The sequence below is a fragment of the Emydura macquarii genome, unplaced genomic scaffold, assembly GCF_026122565.2.
Source record: "Emydura macquarii macquarii isolate MOO-44397 ecotype Brisbane River unplaced genomic scaffold, CSIRO-AGI_Emac_v2 contig_2473, whole genome shotgun sequence".
NCBI classification, from domain to species: domain Eukaryota; kingdom Metazoa; phylum Chordata; order Testudines; family Chelidae; genus Emydura; species Emydura macquarii.
Genome location: NW_027132610.1, coordinates 29,155,862 through 29,169,587, shown reverse-complemented (window position 1 = coordinate 29,169,587; position 13,726 = coordinate 29,155,862). Strand labels below are relative to the sequence as shown.

Genomic DNA, 13,726 nt, shown 5'->3' with positions numbered 1-13,726 from the left:
TGTATGCTTACTTCTAGAACTTGGACTATAATCCAGCATTCTAGTGTCTCTGAATTCCTCTTCTGTCTAGTAAATAGCTGTGAAATTGGCTGGCATATTGTCTTTTCCCACTTTTGAAGCTGGATAACATCTTCTGCTACCTGTTGTTCATCATCTCAAGTGGGAGAAGTCTGGGACACCCATTGCTGACCCAGTACAAGGGCCTTATCTCCTGTACAACTGCCCAAAATAGCTGATCCTGTTACTAGGCTTTAAGAGCTGCCTATCCTAAAGCAGTGCTATGCCTGTCAATGGCCATTTCTGATGTCTTTTGTGTCTTGATGAGAGCCTTGTCCTGTCAAACTGCTTCACCTGTGAGTCCGTTTTCAAAAGGACCCAGAGGGCAAGGTAGGCAAAGTTGAAGCTCTTCCTCTTGCAAAGATCCATGCAAGCCTTGTCAGATACCTGAAGCTTCTCTAAGGGTTTTCTTGTATCAGGACAGTCTTATGAAGTCAGTGCTCCAGTGAGCTGAGGTGCCCTTCTGAGTTCTCATGCTGCATCGTATAAGTCTTGAGTGATGCACTCAGTTACTACAAAGAGCACTGCTCCCAGGGCTAGAGCAGATATATCATGGATCCTCCTCCCTGGAATGAGGACAAAAGCTCTCTAAACTCATGCCTCTCAAAGTCCTTCAGGTGGAGTCCCAAAATCAAAGTCGGCATCAGTACTGAAATCCATCTAGCACAGTCTCCTATGGGCTAAGGACCCCATTGCCCCCAGCACAAAGAGAATGACTTCATCCTTTGCACTGAACATGTCAGTACTGAGCCACGTCAGCACAATCCCTGCCAGCTCCAGGAGTCACAGTGTTAAGTGTGTCTGCACTGAGATCCTCAGCATCGACCACCCTTCAGGACCATTGGAGACTTCAGTTCTGCTGGTAAACCAACTCTATGCCAGTGCTGGGCATCTACAGGTCTTACAGGACTTGTTGAAAAGACTGATGGAGATGCTGCCTATTCCCTGGAGGGCTATTCCCTGGAGATGCTGGCTATTCCCTGGACAGAAGCTTCTGGATGTCCTGCAACCTCCCTCAATTGAATGACTAGCCATGCTCATTGATGAGGGAACTATTTGGGCCAGTCAAATTGATCTGGCATACACCAGCGTCTGTCGCAGTGCCATGGAAAAGAACAGACAGGAGATATCAGCTGCCTGCTAAAAAGGTGGAATACTTCTGTTAACATTCTAGCCTGGCTGGTGTAGTTCAGACGGCTTCTGATAAGTTGAAGCAGCAAGGTCAGGCCAAGTCTTCCCCTTGAGCATAAGACACACAGAAATTACATCTCTTCAGGAGGAAGGCGTATACTCCTGAAACGCTTCAGATGAGAGTGATAAATAATCAGGCATTGCTCTCCGAATAGCATTTTTGGTTATAGGACAGACTCCCGAAAGACTAACATGAGTTACTGAAATCCCTCTTGGCTAAAGTAGCTCGTGGCCCGAACAGCAGGTACAAGCAGTGCTGAGTGTGTGAGACAAAACAGCCAGATTGAGGTCCACTGCTGTGGCAATGAGAAGGTCTTCCTGGCTGCAAGTACTGGAATTCCATGAGATGTTAAGGACTTATTAAGGACTTCCTGTATGAGGGCATGTGACAAAGTGGAGGTATTCTTAGGGTTTTCTCTGGGTTGCTGGGTGTGTGCCTCAGTTTCCCCGTATGTTACTCATGTATTTTGGTGATAGGACCTGGATAGGTGATCATTGCAGAGACCACTAGAGGGCGGATGGGCCTTCCCTAGCCACACATATGTAGACCTAGCCAAGACCCCCTGCCCTGGTCCAACCAGTTGCAACAGGTTGTGGCAGGTAGAGACCAAGAAGAGTGGCCACCTTGCCAGAGAAGGAGACAAAGCAGTGGGGAGTGGCAACAGGTGGCTCGGGAGGGCGGTTGCCTGGAGTGAAGAGTCAGTGCCCTGTGGTGGGGGAGGTTTGCTGGCAGCAGAGCCCAAGGATGCGGGCTCTGGGGATCCTCTTGTGGTTGCTGTTGTAACTCCTAATTAAGCTGCTAGCAAAGCTTTCCTATGCTGTGATCCTGAGATCTAATAAATTCTTCTGACGCCCACACTGACTGTGAATTGCTTCTGACTGCAAGCTGGGGTGCATGTCCCTTTGGGGCCTTGAAGAACTCCTCGGGGCCTCACAAGGGGAGTTCAGGTGAAGCAGGGCTGCTGGACCCTCCAAGGCCAGAGTCAGGAAATAGCTGCATTGGTGTGTGGAGACCCAAGGTGGCAGACTTGGAAGTACTAGAGTCCTGACTCGCTGCATCCCGAGTCGTTTCAGAGTACAGTTCCTATGGGACTCCGTCACAGGGCAGTGAACCCTTTGACAGCCGTATGAATGAGGTACTATGTACCTTAAGGCTCTAAAGCCATCCTTAAGATTGTTGGGTCCCCAAAGAGAAACCATCTGATACAACAGCAACTGTACTAGATTCAGACCACAATCTCAGTACTATCCCCAGCACCAGTCTTTGGAGCTCCCAAGGAAGAGGCACCAATTTCACTGGAGGCAACCCTGTAGCTTTTTCCTCAACTGCCCCACAATCTGGGGCTTCTGGTGGAAACCAATCTGGGTTTGGAGCCTCCTTTCTCCAACTCTCCTTTTGGCAATCACTTGTCCTTTTTCCAGGAAACTTTGACAGACATAACTTCGGGCTTGCGGGTCTTCAAGATGGTCAATCAGCAAGAGATATCCCATCCAGTTTCAAGCTGTTACGGTCCCTTCCCCACCCTTCCCATCCCTCTTGAGAGCCCATCTCATGAGAGACTGTTAAAGCAAGAGGTAGACTCCCTCATCCACCCAGGGGAAAGGAGAAAGAGGTATTTCCCCCAGCTTCCGGGTCAAGGGATCTTATTCCCACTCCTTCCTAATCCCCAAAGAAGAAAGGGGGTTGGAAGCCCATCCTCTGTCTTGATCACCTCATCACCTTAGTCCATGTCTTCAAATTCAGTATGGTTCCCTTGTTTCTGTAATCGTATCCTTAGATCCCTTGGACTGGTTCAAGGCTCTTAACCTTTAAATTTCCTACTTTCACATCTCAATATGTATGCTCACAGAAAATACTTGAGGTTCATGGTGGGAAGTTCATGTTATCAGTAGAGTGCTACCCTTCAGTTTTTCCGGGACCCCATGTGTGTTTACCAGCATTCTAGGTGTGTTGTCTGCTCATTTGAGAAGACATCAAATCCAGGTATATTCCTACTTAGGAAGTCAGTGTGGCTTAGTGACTAGAGCACTAGACTGCGCCTCAGGAGAACTAAATTTTATTCCGGGCTTTGCTTCTGATCTCCAGGATCAACTTGTGAAGTCATTTTCCCATAATGGATCAGTTCCTGCACCTCTCAATTGTGTATATTGATACTGAACTCTTTTTCTAAAGTGCTTTGAGATCTGTGGATGAAAAGCACTGTGTAAACGCTAGGTATTTGATGACTGGCTAGTATGAGGATAAATCATCTCAACAAGTGACTGATCCACTTCAAAAGACACTAAATTTCTTGACTGTGCTGGGAGTCAGTCAGGAAAAAAAACCACCCTGAACCTGATTCAAAGCATAGAGTTTTATCAGGATGCGGTTAGACTTGGGGTCAGTAACAGCAATGCCTTCTTCAACAGAGATTTTGGATATGGTTGATCTCATCAACCAACTCTAGATTCATTCCAGCAGAACGGTGTGGACCTGCCTCAGGTTCTTGGGACACCTGTTGGTATGCATGTATGTCACACAGCATGGCTGAATTCACCTTTGACCCTTGCAAGGTTGGGTTGAGATCAGAACCAGGCACAGCATGGAAAGGGTAATCACAATCCCTCAAAGTCTTGTTGTCATTAAATTGGTGGATGGATTCAGGAAAGGTTTGCAGGAGAGTACCCTTTTTAATGCCTCTACTAGCAAGGACTCAGGTGGACGGTGTACCAGATTTTGCTGCCAGGTGCACTCGTATCAATATAAGGGACAGGTCCTGCACCCAGATCACTTGAAGATTCAAGGGAAATGGTCTCCCCAAAAGGCTACACCTAAGCCTTTTGGTACTCAGAGCTATCCTACTGGCATGAAGAGCTTTCCTGCCTCTCTCATCCAGGGTTTGGTGATACAAGTGCTTATGAACAACACCGCAGCAATGCATTAGATAATAGATTCCAAGGCCACAAGGGATGATTGTGGTGATCCAGTATGATGTATTGTGTATAACAGACCATAGAATTCCCCCCATAATAATTGCTGAAGCATATCTTTTAGATAAACATTCAATACCAACTAGTAAGAGAGAGAGGGAGCCCCAGACTCTTCCCCATCTGACTGGAAGCTGTGCATCTCCGGGATTGGTGCGTCTGTCATCAGACTACTTTGATTGCTCTACAACTCCCAGACCTCCAGAACACGTTGCCAGACCACCTCAGCAAAGAACCAGGAGGATCTCTGTCCTAAGAGTTTTTTGCAAATGGGGGAGTCCTGTGGGTGGATCTGTTTGACATGTCGCTACAACAAATGCTTTAGATTTTGCTCCAGAGGAGCCAGGAGTCCAGGCTCCTTTTTACTCATCCTGTCATCTCCTGTTCTGGCGCATGTCTTTTCACAGATATTTGTGATACCCAGGGTCTTGAGGGAACTGAGGCAGGAAGAAGGGTTGGGTCATCATGATAGCTGCAGTGAGATAAAGAAAGTTTTGGTACTTGGACCTCATGAGCCAGTCAGTGTGGCAAGCCATCGTCCTACTGGATCTTGTCTTGCAGAACAAAGACCACATTTTCTGCCTGGATCAGACATCCTTGTGTACTTGATAGTCTCTTTGCTGGCTGACTGATGTCTACAGAAATAATCTGTTCTACTACAAAGACCTCTTTCCTTGAACGCAGGAAATCCTTGACCAGACAAAAAATCTTGCTTTTGGCTTTGTATGTCTGGATGATGCAACATCAGTATTTGCCAGTAGCAACCCCAACTCCAGTGAACTGGGCTATTTAATTTCTCTGAAGCAATCAGGTCTGTGTTTTAGTTTGATACAAGTGCACCTGGCAGTGATTTTTGTAAATCATCCTTCTGTATTTGTCTATAACATTTTCTAGCCCCCATGATGGTGAGATTCCTCATGTGAGATTGAGTTTCTGGAACAACTGCTCCTGCAAATTGTGATTCCAAATGCTGCAGACTCTCCTGTCTTGAATAGGGAATCTGGCAATTGCCCAAAATTGCACATAGCAGCAACATAGAAGTCTATGCCCTCTCTTCTTCAGATGTCTCTATAATGAAAAACATTTGTTGCTCCACAGTTGCATTCTATTTTGAGGAACAGTAAGTCGCCAGGGCTCTTAGGACTACTGTGGGGATTGAGGCAGTCTTGAGGTTCAGAGGAGTGCAGGCCTCTCTGCTTTATCTCAAAAGGTAAAATTATTTTACTTTACTACTGCTGTCCTCCTGCATGGCCAGGTCTGGGTACAGCTCACATGCCTCCTTCCTCTGCATCCACCACTGGGCTAAGTTTGTATGTGCAAAATCCAGGACTCTGGGTAGCTTCTGACAGAGTTTCATGACTCACGTTGCCAGCTGCTCCACTTGAGAGAATTCAGAAGTTTGATGCTGCCACAGTGTTTCATTAGAGAAGAGTGTCACTGAATACAGATTCAGCTGAACAAGAGGAGCTTTATTAAACCTAGTGCACCACTCTGTCCATGTGCCTGAGTTACTTCCAGTCCAACTTCCCACATTTTATCGTTGTGTCCCGTCAATAACAGTCCTAGAAATATGGAGCCTATGATTCCAGTTACACTGGTTACGGTATGGTGGCTGCCCATCCTTTATGCCATCTGTTACAGGAAGTGAGAGGTTGCATGGACACGGGCCCAATGGACACGGCTGTTCAAAAGAATCTGACCTTGCATGCATGGGGTACATGTGCCTCGAGTGGAATCTTTGAGGAAAACAAATCTTGAAGAAACGCATTTAATGTAAGCTAACAAACTGTTTCGCTCTGTTTGTGAAGTACTCAAGGGTTACAACAAACAGAATAGAATAGCCCAGGAAAAAATGATAAATTCTGTGTTCAGTGTTGAGTTTGGAAGGTGTGCACCAAATACAGCATGGGACCAGATGTTGAAGGATGAGAATCAAAAGTTATATTGTATAGCTAGTTGTTCACTGGGTATCATCCATTCTGTGCACTAAAGGCCAGCGTCTTGTGTGAAAAATGGCATGTGATTGTGTAGCAAGATAGTATTGTGCATATGCACAAGGGGTCAAATTAAAGTTTAATGGGCAACCTTATTTCTGGCATTTCCTAACTTCTGAGCACTTGATTTTGCAATCTTACTGTTCTTCTATGGTAACATTTTTGTATTTAATTTGGAGTACAATTAATGAGGACGTTAATTTACAGCATTCAGTATATCTTTAAGTTTCTTCTGAGGGTATTTACATGTTAATTTGTCAACATATTTCAAGAATAGCTTGGTATAATTGATTTTTTTTGTGTTCATCTTCAAATTGGTTATGTATTTTTGTTTGTGTACTGCAGCTGTGTATCCTGATTAAGTGGTGCATTGCTTTACTAAATTCAGGTGTTATGGATACATTCTCTGCTGCTCAAAGTGGTCTTCAATATGGTGTGTTTGCTATTAGTTGGGCAGAACAGCCAGTCCTCATGCAGGTTTTTGGTATCTTTGGGTCATCAATATATTCTTTTCAGGCATTCATTCTGTTGTGTGCTCTGCCTCAGTGCGAAGAGAGTCTGAATAATTTCAGCTTCTATGTTTTTGGAGAGCTATGGAAGAAAATAAATAAATTATTTTGCAAAGGCAAATATAATTGGAAGATTGAGAGCCTCTGACAATCATTACTCCCACTTTGTTTATACCTAATACACTTTAAAGATGATAGATCTTGCACAAGATGTGGCAAATGATTATAGAAATTTTCCATTTGTTCAGTGGTGGTGTCAGGAAGCAGTGTCAAGTCTGGATTATTGCAATTTGGATCCAATTTAGCTTATCCTGGAGAGAGTTTCAGCATTTTACATGTTAACTCTAGAGTAATAGATCTAATTTCTATATCTGGCAGTCACTGCTCTGCTCAGTAAGGCTTTAGGGGTGTCATTCCATACTAGTAAGCCCTTATGTAACTGAACAAGTGGATTCGGTGTAGACTTCGCAGTATTTTACTTTCTTTTTATATTGAAGATTGTATGCTTTTGCAGCTTACCTTGAAAACTTGAAACCTGTCATGTTTGAAAGAATGACATATTTGTTCACCAGGGATTTTAATCCAGTGTGTCCAGATTAAATTTCAGTTTGGGTAAATACTTTGCATCTACTTATGTGTGTTGTTACAATTTCAATTGGATATGACAGTGACTAGGAAATCTTGTAATATTATGTCCTGGATGTTTACACATTATTTTATTTGTTAGTTGAATTTCAGAGGTGGATGCTGTGGAGATTCCTGTATCTACACTGGTCATTCTGGAAAATGTATTCATTGTAATTGAAAATTGTTAGCTCAGTAATCCGCAGTATTTTAGAAGTACTGTGTAGAGGAAGGATGTGAAATATTGCAAATACTGAGGTACTCATTTCTTTCTTAATCAAAACTGGTAAGTTTAATTGAGCTATCATTGAGTAGTTTGTAAAGACTAGAGGGACACTTTGGCTGAAGTGATTCAGGTCAGGGCACAGTAGAGTTAACCCTAGAGCTGCTAAAAGGCTTCTTTCTCATGGCAACAGATAGAGGACCTATCTTAGGGCTCATGCTGCATTCTTTGTTTTAGGCATGGTTGACCACAAGGTGTGGTTAACCTGCATATATTACAAAGCTGATGTAGATGATATAGTACCACAATGGTTCCATTCATTCTTCTCCAAGTGGAATCAGAGCATGGTGATGGTTAATTACTCCTCCTTATGGGCCCTCATTTGCAAATTCCCCCAGGGATTCCATCCTGTCCCCCTTCCTCTTAAAGGAATGGTGACACAAAATGGGCTGCATCTCTTCAATATGCTGATGACGCTTGGTTATTTTATTCTGTACACTTCGAACAGTGTCATCAGAAGGATGTCAACATTATTTCAGGAAATCAACACTTACATGAAGAACAGCTGGCTGAGATTCAGTCCAGCAAGAGTGAGTTTATGCTGATGGAGGGGAAAAATGCTGGGAAATATTTGGGTTGTTGTCCTGTTCAGTTTGCCAGTGGCCAAAGTGGAACGAAGTCTGAGGGTCTTGTTTCTCTTACCGTTAATCCTAGACAACCAGGCACTGTCCAATGGCAAAAATAGCCTTCTTGCTAGGAAAATTTCTCCCCTTCCTTCTTCATTTGCTCCTGCTGTGTGAACACCCCACTCCTGGGTCAGCCCACACACAGCCTCTTGCAAGCCAGCAGCTCTTAGCTTAGTGAGTGCTTCTGGCCAGCCAGTCGTGGGATTATGCAATAGAATGATAACTTAAAACACCCTTAGGAACTGCCATTTTACAGAGGTCAGTGCTGCCCACTGGACTCTGCATGCTCATATGTTTGTCAGTTATCAAAGAAATTGATATGCTCTACACACACCCAAACCACATGCACTGCTTTAGATAAAACAAATACATATGTTAAGTACAGAAAGGTTTTAAGTGATTATAAACCAGAAGAATATAAATCAGATTTGATCAGGATGAAATAAAAGCAAATCACATTTTAAACTAAGCGTAGCACTTTCAGCAACCTTACAGTCTTAGATGGTTCTCATTGCAGGCTGATTGATCTGCCTCCAACCAGGGTCTCCCCTGCAGTCAATGCTTCAGTGGCTGGATATTGTTCGTAGCTGGGTTGCGAGAGAGAGAGAGGCCAAAATGGTCCCTCCTTCTCAAATGTTCCTGAGCCCCTACCTGGGGCCTCACCTATCCCCTTCAGGGTGAGGTGACCAACAGTATTACTGCATGTCTGGAGTCAAGGAGCATCACCTTATTAGGTGCTTAGGCTAGTCCATTGTTCCTGCAAGAGCTGGGTGGTTTTATTCATGCCTTAATAAGGCATGAACTACTTCTCTGCTTTTAGTGATTGCCTGGATCTGCCTCAAGCAACGTGAGACACACATTTGGTAATACTACATAGAGCTTCATAACCAGACTTATGACATTGCAACAAACATACTACTATAACAATAATGTTCAGCATGTCATGAGCATTCCAAAAACACGTTACATGACCTACTTTGCATTAAACAATACACAGTTATACAATAAGGGTGAAGATGAATGATACACAATCACACCATAATGGTGTACATGGGGTGCAGTGTGTCACACCTTGTAATAGTATTCTCTTAATGAAGGAGCAAGAACACCATATTTACCTATTCTTATACTATCTATTAATTAGTATATATGTTGAGCATGTAGACACATGGAGGGAAATGTGCTTCTTTTATAGCAATGTTTATTAAAACGGAAAAGAGCCATCTTCCATTGTCCCAAAAACTGTCAAATCACATTTTGCTAATAGAAACACAAAAGGAAAACTTTGTGTTTTTTGTTTTTTTTTTGGCAGCAAAAATCAGCTATATATCTTACCTTTAACACCTTTTAGCCTGTCCGACAGTCCCGATAGATAGATAAATATATCCCAATAGAGCTATATCCAGATAGATAGACACATTCAAACATCAGACAAGCACAAGCTTTCTGGAGGTAAGAGCTATTAATATAATACTGAGATGCACAAGATATTGTTGAATCACACGTGCCAGATATTAGTCAGATTGCACAGTTACACTTTTGGAAGACAGACACAAATGTTGATAATCATGGTGTAAGATATTTTCTAGAATACAATATTTTGGCAAGAATTGTCAATGTCCAACATAAGGAAATTGGGTTAAGAAAAATACAACCTATTAAAGAGAGCACACCATGAAATACACTTGCCTAGCTAAATTCTCCATATCTAAGTGAACAGAACTTTGCTGTCTGGTTGAGCTAAGAAAAAATGGATTAGGGAGCATTGGAGTCTCTTCCTGGAAGAAGTCAAAGAAAATCATGAAAAGAACAAAAGAACAACTTGCTTTTGTAGCTTCATAAGAGCTTCTCATGGTTTTTCCCTTACCTTCAAGGAAACTTATTAATGTATGAATTTCCGTTTAAATGTTGAATCATAGGTATACACCAAAAGTTAATTGCCATGGACATGACATGTTAATACTGTAACATAATTATCCCCACTAATATATGGATAATTTTTTAATGGAGGCTCTCTCTTCGAGTGATTGCTCAGATCCATTCCCATATAGGTGTGTGCGCGCTCCGTGCACAGTTTCCCGGAACTTTTTTGCCCTTAGCAGCCCCGGTAGGGTCGGCTCAGGCGCCTCCTGGAGTCCCGCGCCCATGTCGCGGTACATAGGGCACTGCCTACCCCACCGGCCCCCAGTTCCTTCTTTCCGCCCGTTGACGGTTGCTGGAACATTGCCTCTTGCTTTGCAAGTCGCAGACCCTTAGTAGCTTTTGTCTTACAAATTACTTCAGTTAGTAGATAGTTCAGAAACCCTCAGGGGTTTTCTCCGCGTTGTGCCATGCCTGGCTCAACCGGTTTCAAGCCCTGTACTGAGTGTGCTAAGCCGGTCCCTGTGAATGATCCTCACTCACGCTGTCTCCGATGCAGCACCACAGGGACAAGTGCAAGATCTGCAGAGTCTTCAAACCGCGGACCCAGAAGGAGAGAGAGGCGCGGCTGAAGGCTATCTTGATGTAGTCCGCTCTCCGTCTGGACTCCGAACCATCGAGGTCATCTGCGGCACTGAGCGCTCCACCGGCACCGACATCATCCACCAAGGGGCTGGCACCGAAACGCTGCAAGGAGACAGCGCACCGGGACTCTTCCGCACCGCCGACCCGGCACCCGGGGAGTCCGGAGATGCCCCAGCCACGTGCCGTCGACAGTACTCCGGCACCGGCATCTCTGCGCAAGGAGCCCTCCCCGACTCCCCAGAGTGGGGCAGAGCCCTTGCAGTCAACACCGGAGGCGTTCGCCGCGGCACGCGCCCTCAGGGGCCTGCCCACGCCTCCGTCCCACCCTTGGCCGAGGATGGGACTTGCGTCTCGGGGTAAGCCCGCAATGGGTGGACCTGGTGGGTGGCGGAGACAGGAGTCAGAGTCTCCCCCCAGACGGTTGAGGAGGGTTGAGAGTGCGGGCTCCCCTCCCAGCTCCGGCACCGAGTCCAGCTCCTCGACACCGCGGCACTGTGGGAGGTCGAGGAGCTCACGGGGGACGACGACTCCATCCTCTGTTGACAGCCCGGCTCAGCACCGCAGCCCTCGGCACCGGTCTCAATCCCTGGCACCCAGTCTGGCGCGGATCCCAGTGCCCTCCACGATGGCACCGCCAATGTCATCGGCAATGCCAACGTCATTGGCACCACCGCCGGCTGCAACATCGCCGACCACGGCACTGTTGCACGCGGCACCGGCGTCCTCGTCACCGCTGCTTCCGGCACCGGCGTCCTCGGCACCGGCGCACGGGGCACCGACGCGCGGTTGGTCCCGCTCCTCAGGTCGGCACTGGTCCCGATCCTCTCGCCGGCACCGATCCCAATCTCCGGGGGGCAAACGCTGTCGGAAATCATCCCGGGGGAGGAGACGCTCGGGCACGAGCAGCTCCTCTCCGCGCCGGCACCACTCCCGACGGCACCGACACTCGCCGTCGTCATCAGCTTCTAGGAGCCACTCCCCCAAGACCAGGAGCAAACGCCGCTCCAGCGGATCCGGCTCCAGATCACGGCACCGGGTGGCCTACTCGGCACTGATGCCAGCTCCAGCGTGGCCCCAGGGACCTTGGCAGTGGCCTTATTGGGGACCCTGGGGTACACAGGTGGGACAGGCGATGGCTTCGCTTCAGTCATCTGCGCCGCCGCTGCCACCTCTTCCGGCGTCCCACCTGAGGAAGGATCAGCCCTCGGATGAGGGATCTGATCCGGAGAAAGGCCCCTCCACAGGGCCCCTTCCTCAGTCGTCGTCCTCATCCCTGGACGATGTCACCTCCGGACGATGTCATCTCCCGGGGTCACAAGAGTTCATGGCCGGATTTCAGAGCTCACCAGGACATGCTAAAGAGAGTTGCAGGCAACCTGGGGTTAGATCTGAAGGAGCTCTCCAAGGAGGAGGATCCCCTATTCGGAGCCTCGGGGATGGTAGGCCCATCTAGAGTAGCCCTCCCTATCCACGAGAGGGTGCTCAAGGTGGCCAAGTCCCTCTGGCAGACTCTGGCCTCGGTTCCTCCCACTGCCAAGGGAGCCGAGAAGAAGTACTCCATCCCTGTGGAGGGGGTGGAGTACTTATACAATCACCATGTACCGTGCTCTCTGGTTGTGGACGCAGTCAACCAGAGAGAGAGACAAAGGGGTCAGGCCAACACCCCTAAGAATAAGGAGGCCAAGAAACTAGACCTCTTCGGCCGGAAGGTCTATACAACGGCGTCTCTGCAGCTGAGGATCGCCAACCATCAGGCGCTCCTAGGGAGGTACAACCTCAACCTATGGTCCTCGCTGCAGTGGCTCACCGAGATCCTCCTGCAAGTCCTGCCTCAGGACAAGACGGCGGATTTCACGGCGGTGATCGAGGAGGGGGCTGCAGTGGCAGGAGCAGCCCTGAACTCCTCCAGCGACGCGGCGGATGCTGCTAGTTGGTCCATTGCATTGGCCATAACCATGAGGAGGGCCTCGTGGCTCCAGTCTTTAGGTCTGTCTCAGGAGGCCCAGCGCACCATCCAGGATCTTCCCTTTGATGGAGCTGGACTCTTCTCAGACAGAACTGACGACCAGCTGCATGCCCTTAAAGACTCGAGGGCCACGCTGCGCTCCCTGGGGATTTACACCCCGCAGGCCTCGAGGCGACAGTCTCGGCCTCAGGCCCAGCGGCAGCCTCAACCACCTCCGAGGCAGCCCCCCAGACCCACTCAACCCAGGAGGGGTCGGGAGAGGTTCCGAGGCCCTAACCGCCGCAACCACTCGGGGTCTTCGGCGGAGACCCAAGGCTCGAATAAGGGCCAAAATAATGAAGTCTTTTTGACGGTGCGCAAAGGGGTAGTACTCTTACTTGCCCCCTGCTTCTCAACCGACCCTTTGCCCACAGATTGAGGCAATATTACGCCCACTGGCAAAGTGTCACTTTGGACCAATGGGTCCTTGGTATAGTCCGCAGGGGCTATGCCCTAGAGCTCACGGCCTTCCCCCCGGACTCCCCTCCTGTCCAGTTCCTCTCCAGGGACCCATCGCATGAGCACCTCCTCATTCAGGAAGTCTGCTTCCTCCTCCAGCTGGGAGCAGTGGAGGAAGTTCCTCCAGGGGAAAGGGGACAAGGGTTTTACTCCCGGTATTTCTTGATCCCCAAGGCCAAGGGGAGCCTGAGGCCCATTCTAGATCTCCGTCGTCTGAACAAGTTTATCAGATGCCTAAAGTTTCGGATGGTCTCCCTAGCCTCTATCATTCCTACCCTAGACCCAGGGGACTGGTATGCGGCCCTCAATCTCAAGGACGCATATTTTCATATTTCTATCCTCCCAGGACACAGAAGGTTCCTAAGGTTCATGGTAGCTGGTGCCCACTACCAATTTACAGCCCTGCCATTTGGCCTTTCGTCTGCCCCCAGGGTTTTTACGAAATGTATGGCGGTAGTGGCAGCGCATCTGCGCCACAGGGGAGTCCAGATATTCCCATACCTGGA

General features: G+C 47.6%; 1 protein-coding gene across 3 annotated transcripts in view; it reads left to right on the top strand.

Moving 5' to 3' along the window:
- The window catches only part of DIAPH3 (diaphanous related formin 3), a 581,492-nt gene that overhangs the window by 99,054 nt on the left and 468,712 nt on the right, over positions 1–13,726 (top strand). The window lies entirely within an intron of this gene.